Raw genomic sequence first — 14,444 nt, forward strand, 5'->3', positions numbered from 1 at the left:
TGCGTTTAGCCACTTAGCCATTGTTTAAATTCACCTGTTTTAGGCACTAGCTGTGTCTCGCGCTGAAGTCCCGTGGGAACTCCATTGTAGCCGGAAAAATAGTCCAGTGGGGAAGAGCGTTGTGTGTATGAAGAGGCTTTGCTCATCAGCTCGTCGGTTCTCAGTATTGAACATGTCCAAGAGAAATGGTTTTCAATTCTGTACTGCTGATCCAATGACCGCTGCTCATTCAGTTACACGCACATGCTCAGAATCAGCTGCTGCTGAGTTCATCAGTTCTCTCAGCAAAACATGTCTCAGTTCAGTGAATGGTTGGAGTTACAACATATAATTCAAGACATTGGTTGATTTCTATTCGGAGGGACTTGTCACTCATGTCAGAAAGTGAGTAACTAGAATAACGTGTGTGGTCAGCGCTGATTTGAGACGCGAACCGTTTAGAACGATTCAGTTCGCCCGGTTCACTAAAAAGAACCGGTTAAAAAGAATGATTCTTTCGTGAACCGGACATCAGTAATGATCCGATTGGGCTCACAAGTGAAGAAGAAATTGTTCGTGTTTGTGCCTTTCCAAATTGTGAAAATTTTCAGCAAACACTTGACTAACTTACACAGACACAACACAGCCGGGCCAGTTGAAGAAAAATGCCATTCCAAGGTTAAAGACGGGTGCAGCCACTGTGGAGGTAATGTAAATTTTATTTATCCTTCCATTTGGGCACACACAGCTTGAGGAAAGATGTGCAGTAGCTTAATAAAATAATTGTGCTTTACACACACGACGCTCTTCCCAACTGGACTGCCTTTTTTTCCGGCTACCGCTGAGTTCCCACGGGACTTCAGCGCGAGATACAGCTAGCCGTCTAACACACTGTTTAGGTGAATTTAAACAACGGTTAAGTGGCTAAACGCATATCGTTGTCATGTAGGGACCTGTTGATGATGGACAGACATTTTAATTGCATTTTGTTTTTGTGACATATGAGGACACAAATGTGTATAATGACAACAGCCAAACCGTATAGAAAGTGCTGCTTTTTTTAAAATTTCTGTGTTCGTGTGGACAGGGCCTTAGATTAGGGTGGTCACAATATCAGATTTTTCACTGCACAATTATATTTATAATTCAGTCTGTCCACAGACACGCTCTCTGTCAAACTTAGGCCGGGGACACACTGCAAGCGTGCCGTGAGCGCCTCGGCTGCGTGGCGTGTCCGTTTTTATTTCGGCTCCCATGTTAACTGGTTAGCGCTTGCATACTGCCTGCGTCAGCCGCTCGGCTCACGCGCGGTCCGAGCCGCGCGGAAAACGTGTGCATGCTTCAAATAGAAGAGACGCCTATTTTTCACGCGACACGCGAGCGTGTTGGAAGCGTTTCTAGGTAAAACAGCATAGGAAAATATGTTTATATGCCATTTTGACACGAATACATATTAATAAATGACATTTTCATGTTTGAAAGTCTTTAGGTTAACATAAATGCAGATATAGGCCTTCTTGTAATAATAAAAAACAACATAATTATCGATTTTGAAATATTAAACCTGTCAATACAGAACGAAATATTCTGTAGCCTATTTTGCCGTCAATACCATATATATGTATGGTCAAAATAGGCTACTGCCGACGTTGTCTTTGCTGTATCAATAGGCAATATATTTATATTTAACATGAAGTATAGGGCTTCCCAGCAGCAGCAGCGCCGCATCAGACACGCTTCTGGTGTGCAAAGACAGAGAAAACGCCAGGCAGCCGCCCCGCGGCTGACACGCAGCAAAAACGCCACGCTTGCAGTGTGTCTCCGGCCTAAGATTGCACATTTGACTACCTCACTTTGAGCTTCTTGATGTGAATCGCTGACTGTTAAAGGGGTCCTTGTCCCAGGTTAACCTGTTGATTTAAAAAAACTTAAACAAACATACACCCATATCACTTTTACTGTGTATTGTTGGCAATTTAACATCTGTGTACACATCAGTTTTGTTTATAGTTTGTTTTCTTAAAGTTTGTCTCTAATTTTCTAAAAATAAAAAAATGTCAGCACATACAACAGTTCATTAAATAATTACATCCTCCACAAACCTAGGAGTTAAACTTCCTGTTTTACACTCTGTACAACCAAACCCATGATCTAGTTTTTTAAAACAACAGGGCAGGGCTGAAACTGTAGGAACTCTCAAAAGGCTTGCAAAAACTGCAGGATATTGTTGAGAACCTTGAAAATATCCTTGCAATGCCAAGAAGATCACTGGCTGCTGTATCTCTGACAGTGACGGAGGAATTAGGCCATCCTGGAAAAAAAAAACCATGGGGTTCGCCGAAGTGCAGAAACTTCAGCTTCTTAACACAGAATTGGGAAATAAATAAAAAAGGAAGAAGGTTGTATTACATATGCAAGAAGCTTTAACAGCATGTTTAACAGTAATGAGGAACACCGAAAAAAATGTGGCAGATGATGATAATAGTAGATTTTCAACTGGTGAAAATAGGGGCAGGTTCTTAACCTTGGTGCAAAATAATGGATTCTATTTACACCCTAGCAACCTACAGTTCCGATTTATCCAAATATAGATATAGTTCACTATGGTAGGCCCCTTGTAATAGAACTGATTTGGTTCTGGAGTTGTGTCAGGAATAAACACTAAATTCCAGGGTGAAACTGGTGCCAAATGCACAATTTTGAACCATTGACAATGTCAAATTCTTACAGATGTCTCTTTAGGGTGGTTGATTATTCCTGGGACAACAATCTTCTGTTAATGAGCAGTGTACTAAAGAAATGATTCTCCTTAACATAATAGTTCACACGTCAGTACTGACTCTAGCTATCATTTATATCTTAGGCCGTGTCAACCAAAGTGTTTTTTTCACATGGCTGGCTGGCGTGTTCAATTGTTTTCAATGGGAGCGCTACGTTTTAACGAACACCATGAGCCTTAACGAGGTTCTGAGCATTTAGAGTAAAAAAAAAAAGCTCATTATGTCACTTTTCACTCAGCCACCCAATCACAGTGGAGTAGGAGTGGGACAAAAACAACACCGACCAATCGCCACATTCTGCAACGTCAATAGATAAAAACAAGCGGCATATAATATCAACAAAATCATTTAAAACAAGAGCTAGAGGAAACACTTTAAAATGTATATGTATTTTTTTATATAGAATCCATACAGAAACAAACTATCTGTGAAATTCTAGTAATACTTCTGCAGATGTTCCGTATCATAACAAGCAAAGAGTCTGGAACAACTGGAAGAAAAGAGAAGAAAAATCCTGCGCTGACAAAACACTGTCAAGCGCCGACAGTGAGGCGTTTTCTGCAGGGCACCTAGTGTTTTCAGCCGGCTAAAAGGCTTTGGTGGACACACGGCCTTAAAGCAGCACTAGGTAACTTTTGCTCTCGGGGTCCCCCTACAGTTGAGAAACAGTACTGTCCTCTACTACTGTCCTACGTCAGGGGATGAGCATGTGCATTTGTTGACATAACAACCATTATAGGGCGGGTAAAGAAATTGTCACTCTATTTGTGGCGCAGGTTGGGGCAGGTCATTAAAAACAAAAAATCTGTGTATGTTGCATGCAATTCCTTATAGCCTATATTAAATATTTGGGAATATCTATTTCATATTTTATTAGGTTCTTTGATAAGGTTACAATACGACGGCTGTAGCAATGTAACTTGCGTGATGTCCCCAAACCTTTGGCGTCACATTTGCCATTTTGGTGGCGTCACCAAAGCGGGTAGCTAAGCAGATCCTGCCAGCCAGCCGAGCGAGTCAAACATAAATGAGTTTAGTGAGTGGGAGAAAGATAGTGAAGAAGTTGCCGAGAGAGACGACTTTTGTGCTTTGTAAATGTTGAAAATAGGGATGCACCGAATCCAGGATTCAGGTTCGGATTCGGCCGAATATTGGGCTTTTTGACTGGGTTCGGTTTCTGCCGAACCTTAGAATTTTTTTACACCGGACCGAAACGTACTGGTCGAACATGATGCCGCGGTTGATTATGGCAACGTGTTTACTAGGTGGACCGCTCGAATGCAGTAGGCTGTGAGAGAGTGAAAATGGAACTTGTGAACAGAAAATGTGTTGTTTGGCAGTACTTTCAGTCACAAGAAGGCAATTCAAGTCGAGCTATATGTTCAATTTGCAATGCCGATTTGTCTCGTGGTGGCAAAACCCCTAAACAATAGCCGCTGGATGTCCGGTTTGCGAACGAATCGTTCTTTTTAACCGGATCTTTTTGGTGATCCGGTCGAACCAGTTCACCAAATAGGACTGAATCGTTCTAAACGGTTCGCGTCTCAAATCAGCGCTGATCTCACAAGTTACTATAGTTACTCACTTTCTGACATGAGTGACAGTCCCTCAGACTAGAAATAAACTAATATCTTGAAGTATATGTTGTAACTCCAACAGTTCACTGAACTGAGACATGTTTTGCTGTGAGAACCGGTGAGCTGAGATACTGCATGCGTGATAGCGTCGTCTTGAACCGAACTGTTTCTCTCGGAAAACGGATGCTGATAATATATGAGCACGGGTGAACCAAGGATTTGTGTAAATTTATGTTATGACGATGTAAGTTTATTTAATCTGTGTAAAACATCAGTGTTTGCACGACAGTGGCTGAGTGCTTTTGCAAAACATGAATTAAAAAATGTATCCAAGATGATAATGATTACAATAATAATTATTACTATACTAAGTTTTGATTACAAATACTTTAGATGAATGTGTTTGAGTGTATTTTCATCCGCTGGGATGATAGAAATGACATAATTACGTAAGGACGTAAAAGAAGCGGTGATCGGTTTTTTTGTGCATGAAGGAATCTACAGACAGCAATATGGCACAGTCATCCTGGCTGGCATAATGTTGCCTTTTAAAAAAAGGCTAAATTAAATAAAAAATACACTGCTGTGAACGTTGTTTATGTCAATAATGTGTTTACTGTGATAATGGACTGAGGATGGGATTTGGATTCGGTATTTGGTTTTGGATTCTGCAGAATCTTAACCAGTGGATTCGGTATTCGGCCAAACCTCAAAAATCTGGATTCGGTGCATCCCTAGTTGAAAATATTTATCATTATCTTGTTAGTATGACCTGATTTACGGTTTATATTCGTTTACAGGGCAATGTTTCGAAGCACTTTCAGGCTGACATAAAGGCTGTTTTCATTTACATTACAATGCCTAGTATGTCTATTTAATGGTCGCAGGTGCGGAGCGTGGCGGGTTGTAAAAATATATACAGTGGTGCAGGCGGGCTGGGGTGGGCCAAATAATTTCATAAAAGCGGGACCGCGGGATACAAAAAAAGCAGGCCTACTACCCGTCATCCAGTGCTGATGCCCTGGAGTACCCCCTCAGGGGAAGCCAGAAGAGGCCTGCTGTGTCCCAGCAGGCCCTCAGGGAGGCCCCGCGAGGCCTACTACCTGTCATCCAGTGACTGAAGCCCAGGAAGGCCTACTAACTGGGCTTGTGGCCATGCCAGCGACGAATGCTCGCTGGCAGGTTGGATGAATGCTGGCCGCTCCAAGTCGGGCTGACAGTGGCTTGTCTGCTGGCTGACGAAGAACTGGACATCCAGTAACCACCTGGGGATTCATCCCCAGGGAAGCCATAAGGGGCCTGCTACAACTTACGTCACCTGCCTCCAGGGCGGCCGTCTGATCATCCAGCGGTCCGCCGTCCGTGCAAGGGCGTCAGCCATGGCAGTGTTTCGGCTCCAGGCGAGCATCCTACCAACCCATGCTAAGCTGATGGTTGTGAAGTACAGCTCGACCCGAGCCCTAAAAAGGTAGAGCAGAAGACACAGAGCAAGAAGTGAAGCATTCAACACATGCTACCAACCGGCCGTCCCTCCCAGAATAAGGCCAGGGGCCGCCTAGAAGTGGCGGCCACAATAAGCTCTGGGGGGTGGGGTTAGCAAAGCAAGTCTAACTGCGCACAAGCGAAGAGATGCCTACCCCCTCCCACGACCCCTGGCAAAGTCGCAATCCATTCTGCTACACACCATTCTGCATTAATAACAGCCCCCAAATGCAGCGAAAGGGGGGTGGGCATTGGCCGGACAACCCTGAACTGAGAGGAGGCCGGGTAGGGATATAAGCTCCTGCAGATCTACTGACAGGAGCCCGGGGCAACTTGCCGGAGCAGCTTGCAACCGCAAGACCCTGCCGCCATCCCACCAGCAGCCTAGGCCAACTTGATGCAGTGCCCTTGTGAGGGCCAGCCAGCATTGATCTGAAAAAACACAAAAACCAAGGCCCTAAAAAGGGCTGGGACAAACCTTACTGCAGTTCATGCGCTAGCCTGACCTCATACACTCTACAATCTAGATATTTCACTAGCAGAGGTGCTAACGCTACCCAGGGGTGGCTATGGGCCTAACAGTTCGACTAGGAGAATGCACATAAGTCTATATCGACGCTACATGCCCGCGGGCATGCGCGGTGGCCTCAACTGTTCATATTCACATATCCAGATGAGAAACTGCCTACCACAGACCACAGTGCTGCACTAGCAAAACATACAGCCTAACATAAACACACTGTGTTTATCACAAACATCGTTCTAGCCACCCCACCGGGGAATAACAGGCCCAATCTTCTCTGTAGAAACTTGTTTCCCACATCCATCATCCCACAAAACCCCTCAGGGGAAGCATAGAGTCCAAACATACGGGAAAGAAAGAATGTTTTCCCTATAAAGGGGACTCACCCGCTCTCCTTCGGTGCCTCATCGCTTTCATGTATCATGCATGCTTCGTCGCACCAAACCTGAGGGGGGCGCTTCTCACATACCTGCCAGACGGGACCTAGAGTATTATCACTTCACGGCCCCACCACAGGCCGATTGCAAGAAGTGCCTTGGAAGATGCTGAAGAAGAGGAGAAAAAGTCAGTTGTAATTCTTAACTCACCACCAGGGGAAGACCATATTTTCATCCATATCATCCATGCCAACCGCGTTGTGATAAACCTTTCCTCTTCTCCGGGAGTCCGCCTCTTTGCGCCCTGCCCTCAACCACGGGGCGCAGGAGAGGCGATGTTGGCCCTCAGGCCCCGCCACTGGTCTATAACCGCGACGCCTCCCGCCTGCCTGGGACCGGGATCTCAGCGGCGTGCAGGTCCTCAGACACCATCGCACACACTTTCTCGATTCTGGCCCTCGGGGCCTGCTATCGCTGGAGTGGCGTGTGTCCGCCGCCCTGCATCAGGGTTTTTATTTATTTTATTTTATTTTATTCCCTGATTGAGATCCCTCAGCAGACCTTCCCAGTATACTTGTAGCACCGACATTGTGTATAGAGTAGCACCGGGCTGACCCGCTGCCATGTATGCCCTGCCATCGAAAAAACGTATCGTTAAAAAAGCTCAGATGGCAGGGTTGGAGCTCTCAGTTTTCAAACTGGACATGGGTTCTTCCATGCCCTCCCGATCTCAGTAAGGAGATCAGAAAGGAATGGAAAGCTCAAATGAGCCGATGATTTTATGGCGGGGAGAAATCGATCGTAAGTCTAATACAAGTGATCTCTCCTCTAACGCGCCCACATGGCAGCCGCAGCCCTTGCAGAGCGTACATAACATTCATCGGCTCCGCATACACTTTCAGGATGGCTGCTAACTAGTTTATCTTCTTCCCAGCCATCCCTAAGAGCATTTCTCATAGATCTCGTCAGCCGCCAGATCGCCAGAAGGAACCGACCTCTTGTGATAATTGGCAAGCCCCATCCGAGGAAACATGACGTGCGTCCGCGCTCAGCCTCGGCGTGAGTGGGACTATGTCACTTAGTCTCAGATGCAACCATCCTCTTACCTCAGGAAGAGAGTTAGATGAGATACTGTGTTTAACAAATGCTCCCGTTGCACACAAACAAACAAACAACTCCATAAGAGCTTGCCTGTGCATGCTCTTAATCCCAGGCAGAAATCAAATGAATTTGGATTACCTTTGACTTGAAGCATTCAGACAAAACAGTCCCTGAAGACGAAAAAGCTAGTGTCATGGTTGCAAGGTGTCGCCGGTGAGTAGGATTGCCATGACCATAGTTGCCAGGGTCGCGGTTTTCCTGCACAATTGGGCTATTTTATTGTCCTCTCAATTGGGTGAGAGTGTGTCTGGGCTATGAGTTGCGGGTAAAATTACGGAGCCGCGGGTTGCGGTTTTTTGGGCTACAATTATAAAGCACCGCAGCCGCGGAAAAATATAAGAGTCAAAGAAAAAATAAAATGGAAAGGTTTATTAGTGTGTTTTGATCCCCGGGAACGAATTAACTTGGCAACAATCGCTCCGCGTGAGGAGACACGTCACTTGAGTATTTCACAAATCAAGCATCATCACGTCACATGAGTTATTTTTTTTACGGTGTATGGTTATGCTTTTGGTGGTTGAAGCATCGGTTCGGTTGTCCGTGGATGAACAAGCAGCACTATAAAATATCAGATAAATGGAGAAAAATCATCACCATGAATGCTTTCTCTCTTTACTGCTGAAATCTATTCAGCACATGAGAAGGGTGGGGAAGAGAGCATAAGGTCCAAAAGAAGACAGCCCTGAGATTGTAAACTGTAGCCTACACACACAATTTTTTTTGGAAACGACTATTTTGATTGTTTTTTAAATAAGTATCTTCAACAAAGCTGCATTTATTTTATTAAAAATAAAAAAAGTAATGTTGACTGTAATATTATGAAATATTATTAAAATGTAAGTAACTGTTTTCTATTTGAATATAGTAAAGTGTAATTTATCCTGTGATTTAAAGCTGTTTTCAGCATCATTACTCCAGTCTTTAGTATAACATTATCCTTCAGAAATCCTTATAATTTGATTATTTGCTCCTCAACAAACATATATGATTATTATCAATGTTGAAAACACGTTTAGGATAATTTAATTAATAGAAAGTAAAAAACAAACAAACAGTATTTATCTGAAATAGAAAGCTTTTGTAACATTGTACTACCGGGGGGTAGGGGGTGGGTAAACAAAGAAAGGAATACATTTATTCAGCAAGGATGCCTTAAAAATTAATTAAGTGACGGTATAGACATTTATAAAGTTGCAAAAGCTTTATATTTCAGATAAATGCTGTTCTTTTGAACTTTCTATTAATTAAATAATCCTGAAAAAAACAGTTTTCAACATTGATAATAATCATAAATGATTCTTGAGGAGCAAATCATAATATTACAATTATTTCTGAAGGATCATGTGACACTGAAGACTGGAGTAATTCAGCTGAAAATTCAGCTTTGAATCACATAAATAAATTGCATTTTAAAATATATTAAAATAGAAAAATTATTTTAATTTGTAAAAATATTTCACAATAATACTGTTTAGCTGTATTTTTGATCAAATAAATGCAGCCTTGGTGAGCAGAAGAGACTATCAGTTTTCAAAACCAAAAGTTTCCAAACTTTATATATATAATTTATATATAATATAAATATAATATAATTATATAATAATAATATAATTTATATAATTTTATATGTAATATAGTTTATTTGTAGGCCATTTGTGGGAATCCAGTGGTTGTCTAATTTGATTGGACACTGGAAAATTGGGCTAGTTTTCATTCCATTTAGGTGGGTTTTGAGTTCTCATTGGGCTAGAAATATTTCTGGGACCTGGCAACCCTGGCCATGATTTGATAGTAGTTCAGACACCGGTCACGCTGGAGGCGTTTCCCGTAGCGTCAACTGACACAGCTCGAGTTCCCTTTCGAAAGGGAACTATATGATACTTCAATTCAATGTTTGAGTAGTAGGTAATAAACATATATCGTCAATATTATAATATCAAGCTGCCATAGATGAATCTGCAAATTTGAAAAATCGATTTGCATTATAGTTTGAGGCAAGACAAATAAACAAATATCACAGACATGTTAGGTATTCTAAAATATGATATGATTTTGTACATCTTATGTATTTACTTGTGTTTACGTGGGGGTGGTGGTGGAAGTGACGTATATGCCGTAAAGCAGTCGAATTTTGTTGTTCTTTTTGTTCTCGGGTTACTACCCGAAACCTGAAGTTTAAAAGTATGAGTAAAAAAGATACAGACCCCGTCAGGCTATGGCAGACATGTCTTTCAACCCATTGTAAGTCGATGTATCATCATAAGAGTCTTGAAAATATATTATGAAGGTTGAAAAGTTATCTAGAGCTACTTTAATGTGAAATCTGAAGGAAATAAGGGAATTCTTCCTGGTGTGTTCAGACACGTTGCTATTTTGAGGCAACTGAAAACAACTGTGCCACTGACCAACTATAACCGGGTCTTCAGTCAATAGCGCAACTTTAAACTTCCTCATCTCATGATCGAACAGAAGATCAAGTGTGTCTTTGTGTTGGTACACAATACACTCTGCGCATGTGAAGGATGCTATTTTCTGTGGATATTAGAACATGAGTAAATTACAAAGCCTGGGTTACATAATGAACAATAATTTCACGGCAAATATAGAAGCGTATTTAGATTCTTGCGAAATGAGAGAGAGGAGTCTAATGCTGTTGCATTTTCTTTTTAAATGAATTAATTTTGGCTTGACATGTTTATAATGAATGCCACTGTGAGTGGTGGGGGGTTGTGTCCAATCTTAGATCTTTGAGGCTTAAACAGTTCAGATAAAGCGCTCAAGTTCAAGATGTTACCCGTAAACAAATTCAACATTACGTTTGGTTCGTCACAATCGATCTGAAAGATTCATTGCTCTTGGGGACAAAAGCTTACCAATTTCGCGTTCTCCCATTCGGCTAGCCTTGTCACCGTATACAAAAGATGCAGTAGATGCAGTAGTGGCTCCACTGGGACTTACATTCACATTTTGAATAACAAAGACAATTGGTTAATACTAGCACAATTGGTGAAAGATGGTGCTTCAACACAGAGACAATGTGTTAGCTCATCTAATTTCTCTAGGGTTGAGATTCAACACCAAGAAATAATAATAAAAAAATAATAATACATTTTATTTACAAAGCACTTTGCATTTTAAAGAAAATCTCAAAATGCTACAAAGGGAGGGAAAAAAATTGTTAGAAGCAATAAAGAATTAAGTTAAAATCAACACAACAATGTAAACACAAAGAAATGTAAACATTGGAAAACGTTCTAAGTTTTTAGTCCCGTTTTAAAAACGTCAGTCATTTGTGGAGCCCTCAAATGTTCAGGGAGGGCTTTCCACAGGCGTGGAGCAGCGGCACAGAAGGCTCTGTCCCCAGTGGTGCAGGTTTTAATCCAAGGGAGATGGAGCTGATGAGCGCTTGTGGAGTGCTAATAATCCTCAGCGTATCTGTCCTCTGATGACATTAAAGAGACAAGGGCGCAAAGCTGTCCAGATAGCAGGGATGGTTTCACCAGACCAGGAATAAACAAACATTCGTTGAGCACTTCTGTGGATGTAACGAGGCCGTCGTAGGAGTCAAAGTTATTGAATGACTGATAAACATGATGGAGCATCGTTGGTGATGTAGACTGCTAAAAAAAGGCGTTGGCAGCCGAGTGAAGTCATCTGAGATGGTAAAATCCATACAACAGTCCCAATTATATCTCTGACTGATTTGATAGGTCACGGTAATAAAAAAAAATCATAAAATTAAATAAATCTAACATTATAGTTTACTTGATTCAGGTGGAGAAGCGGCAAACAGATAACACCAGCGTCCTCTCCCCCTCGTTGCTAGGCAACAAAAAGAGAAATGTTTTCTGGGTAGGAGTTTTCCTTCTCCTACCCAGACAACGACTTATCTTAGGTTTGTTTGGGATTCGGTCACGATTTGGGCACAACTGCTTCCTGCTGAAACTGAGACCATTTAGCATACCCTGAGCAAAATGTTCTTGTATCTTACTGATAGCGCCACATTGGCCAAACAGAGTGTGGTTTTCAGAGATAATGGCCCTCATTTATCAAAAGTGCGTACACCAAATTTCCAGCGTACACCTTGCGTACACCCAAACCCACGGTGACTTTGAGATTTATCAATATGGACGTTGGCGTACGGCACGCTCAAATCCTACGCCAGCTCAGGAGGTGGTGTACGCACGTTTGAGTTAGTGGGAAAATGCGCAGAAAAACAATTCCTAACACAAAACGCACTGACAAGATATGCTATATGACCCACTGTTAAAAACCACAACAACAACATTCAGTGTTTATTTTTGTGCAACATGAACGTCAATGTTTAATTTGTGTGACTTTACCAAAGAGTTTGATTTGTAGGCATATGTATTCCTACAGTCGCGAGCCTGTGCGCTTCACCGGCCCGCCTGGCCCAGCAGCTGCGCACGGACTGGGACTAAAATAATTCAGACTGACAAAATAATAAAAATGACCTTCTTCTTTTAAATAATAATAAAATCAATAAAAACGACATTCTTCTTCTAAATAACAAGCGTCATTAATAATAATAAAAATAATAATAATAATAAGAAGAAGAAGAAGAAGAAGAAGAAGAAGAAGAAGAAGAAAAAGAAGAATCTTACAAATTGTCATGTAATTATTAATGTGAATGAATACTCCACATCACATCATCATCACTGTCGTACACCCCAATACATGCCGTGATACGAAATTAAATGCTAATTGTTTCAAAACGTGCTGTAAAATAATGCATTGGGATGGTAATTTCTTATCCAAACAGCTTTAAACTGCTGGGGTGCGCTTCTCAACCCCCACACTATTAACAGCTCGTAATGTTATAACGTATTTCAAACTACTCATATTATTACTCATATGAGCTCGTATTTCAGCTCGTAATTACTCGTAATTTGGGTCCATATTTTGTTTTTGTGGGTGCCTTTATTCCCACTCTTTATACTCTTAAATAAAACAATTTCGTTTTTTTTTCCACTTCCCTGGTGATCTCGATGGGTGCGTCTCAATCATCTCAATAGTTCAGTAGTCAGAGCACTGATCAGGGAGTCAGCCCATTGACTTATGTCCTAATCAGTGCCCTGACTAGTGGACTAGTGAGATGATAGAGCGCGCCCGATCTCCACGTCGGAGAAGTTTCGCTTCTTTGCCGTCTTCCGTGTGTTCATGGCGTAAAATGAGGGCGTGCGGGAGGCGGAGACTTGACTATATAGGGGCGTGTTATTCTAATGACGATCGTTTTCAGCCGCGGGATTTATCAAGGGCAAGTATTGCGTACACCTGAATTGCAGAGGTGCGCACAGTTTCATAAATCAGGCGGTGAGAGGAGTGTAAGCATAATCTTACGCCAACATATACGCCTGTTTCTACGCAAGATTGATAAATGAGGGCCAATATCTCTCCTCAGCGGCTCCCACATACCACACCGTCAATGGTTCGTTTCTTTAGCTTTACGAACCAATCAACATGCGTGAATACACTGCGTGATTGTATAAAGGCCTCAGAATTATCTTGTCTTAATAGGTTTAATAAGACAAATGACACAGTACTCGTGTTGTATTACAAGGGAACTAACAGGCTTTTTATAACCTTTGTTCCCTTTCGGGGAACTCGAGCTGCGTCGAAACGCTGTGAGAACGCCTCTGCGTTAATGCGTCGTGAAGCGCCTGTAGAACCATTCCATCGGAAAATCGATCGATCGTCGGCGTGATGACGTCATCGACCGGAAGCTATAAAGCGTCCGCGAAAACAAACAGGAACTAGCTTCTGAGCCTTCAGCAAGCGATCTGTGTGAACCTGTCTGTCTCTTTGGTGTTTTTGTCTGTCTATTGAAGAGTTTTCATCCTTTTTGTTAAATATTCCATATATATTAACAAAACAAAGAGAAAATAAAATAGATAGAGATTATGGGAAGTGAAAGCAGTTTTAAGAGGTGTGTTCATCCCTGCCCACGCTACATCACGGGTGGGTATACACACTCTCTTTGTGTTGCCTGCTTGGGAGCGCAGCATGCCCAGGCAGCCCTCGAGGGGGCTGCTTGCGAGCATTGTGAAAAGTTACCGCTGAGAACGCTGCGCTCCCGTCGGGCACTCTTTGAGGAGGGTGCCTCGGCTCGTGTTCCCCGCGGCTCTGGTCCCGTTGCCGCCGAGGCGGAGCGGAGGCTGCAGTCGTGGGGATCACAATTGGATGTTGCAAAGGGGTTAGAGACGGGCGCTGCCTTATCTCTGCCCTCACCTGCACCATCCAGCGGCTCTTCTCGGGGCATGGAAGCATGCATGGTGGTTTCTTCCCCCCTGAGTCGCCGGTGCTTCAACTGTCCAGCTCTGAGGAGGTGGACGTTGAAAGCATCGAGACTGAAGACTCGCCACTTCAGTCCCCTGCATGCGAGGAGCTCGTTGAGGTTCTGACGCGAGCGGTGGTCAGGCTTAACATCGACTGGCCAGCTGAGAGATATGAGGCAGGAAGCAAGCGTGCAAGCAAGCTAGACGAAAGATTCCTGCCTTCTCACGCTTCAGAACCTCAGCGACGGGGCCTGCCGTTCTTCCATGAT

General features: G+C 42.8%; 1 protein-coding gene across 2 annotated transcripts in view; it reads left to right on the plus strand.

The window, feature by feature from the left end:
• The first annotated feature begins 518 nt into the window (after positions 1-518).
• Positions 519-14,444, plus strand: part of LOC137049209 (NACHT, LRR and PYD domains-containing protein 12-like) — a 79,231-nt gene continuing 65,305 nt past the window's right edge. The window contains exon 1 of one of the 2 annotated variants that reach the window (XM_067427671.1): positions 519-685. The gene's annotated coding sequence lies outside the window, so the exon portion shown is untranslated. The remainder of the gene's footprint in view (positions 686-14,444) is intronic. The other variant, XM_067427670.1, reaches the window with a different exon arrangement.

The sequence above is a fragment of the Pseudorasbora parva genome, chromosome 20, assembly GCF_024679245.1.
Source record: "Pseudorasbora parva isolate DD20220531a chromosome 20, ASM2467924v1, whole genome shotgun sequence".
Lineage (NCBI taxonomy): Eukaryota > Metazoa > Chordata > Actinopteri > Cypriniformes > Gobionidae > Pseudorasbora > Pseudorasbora parva.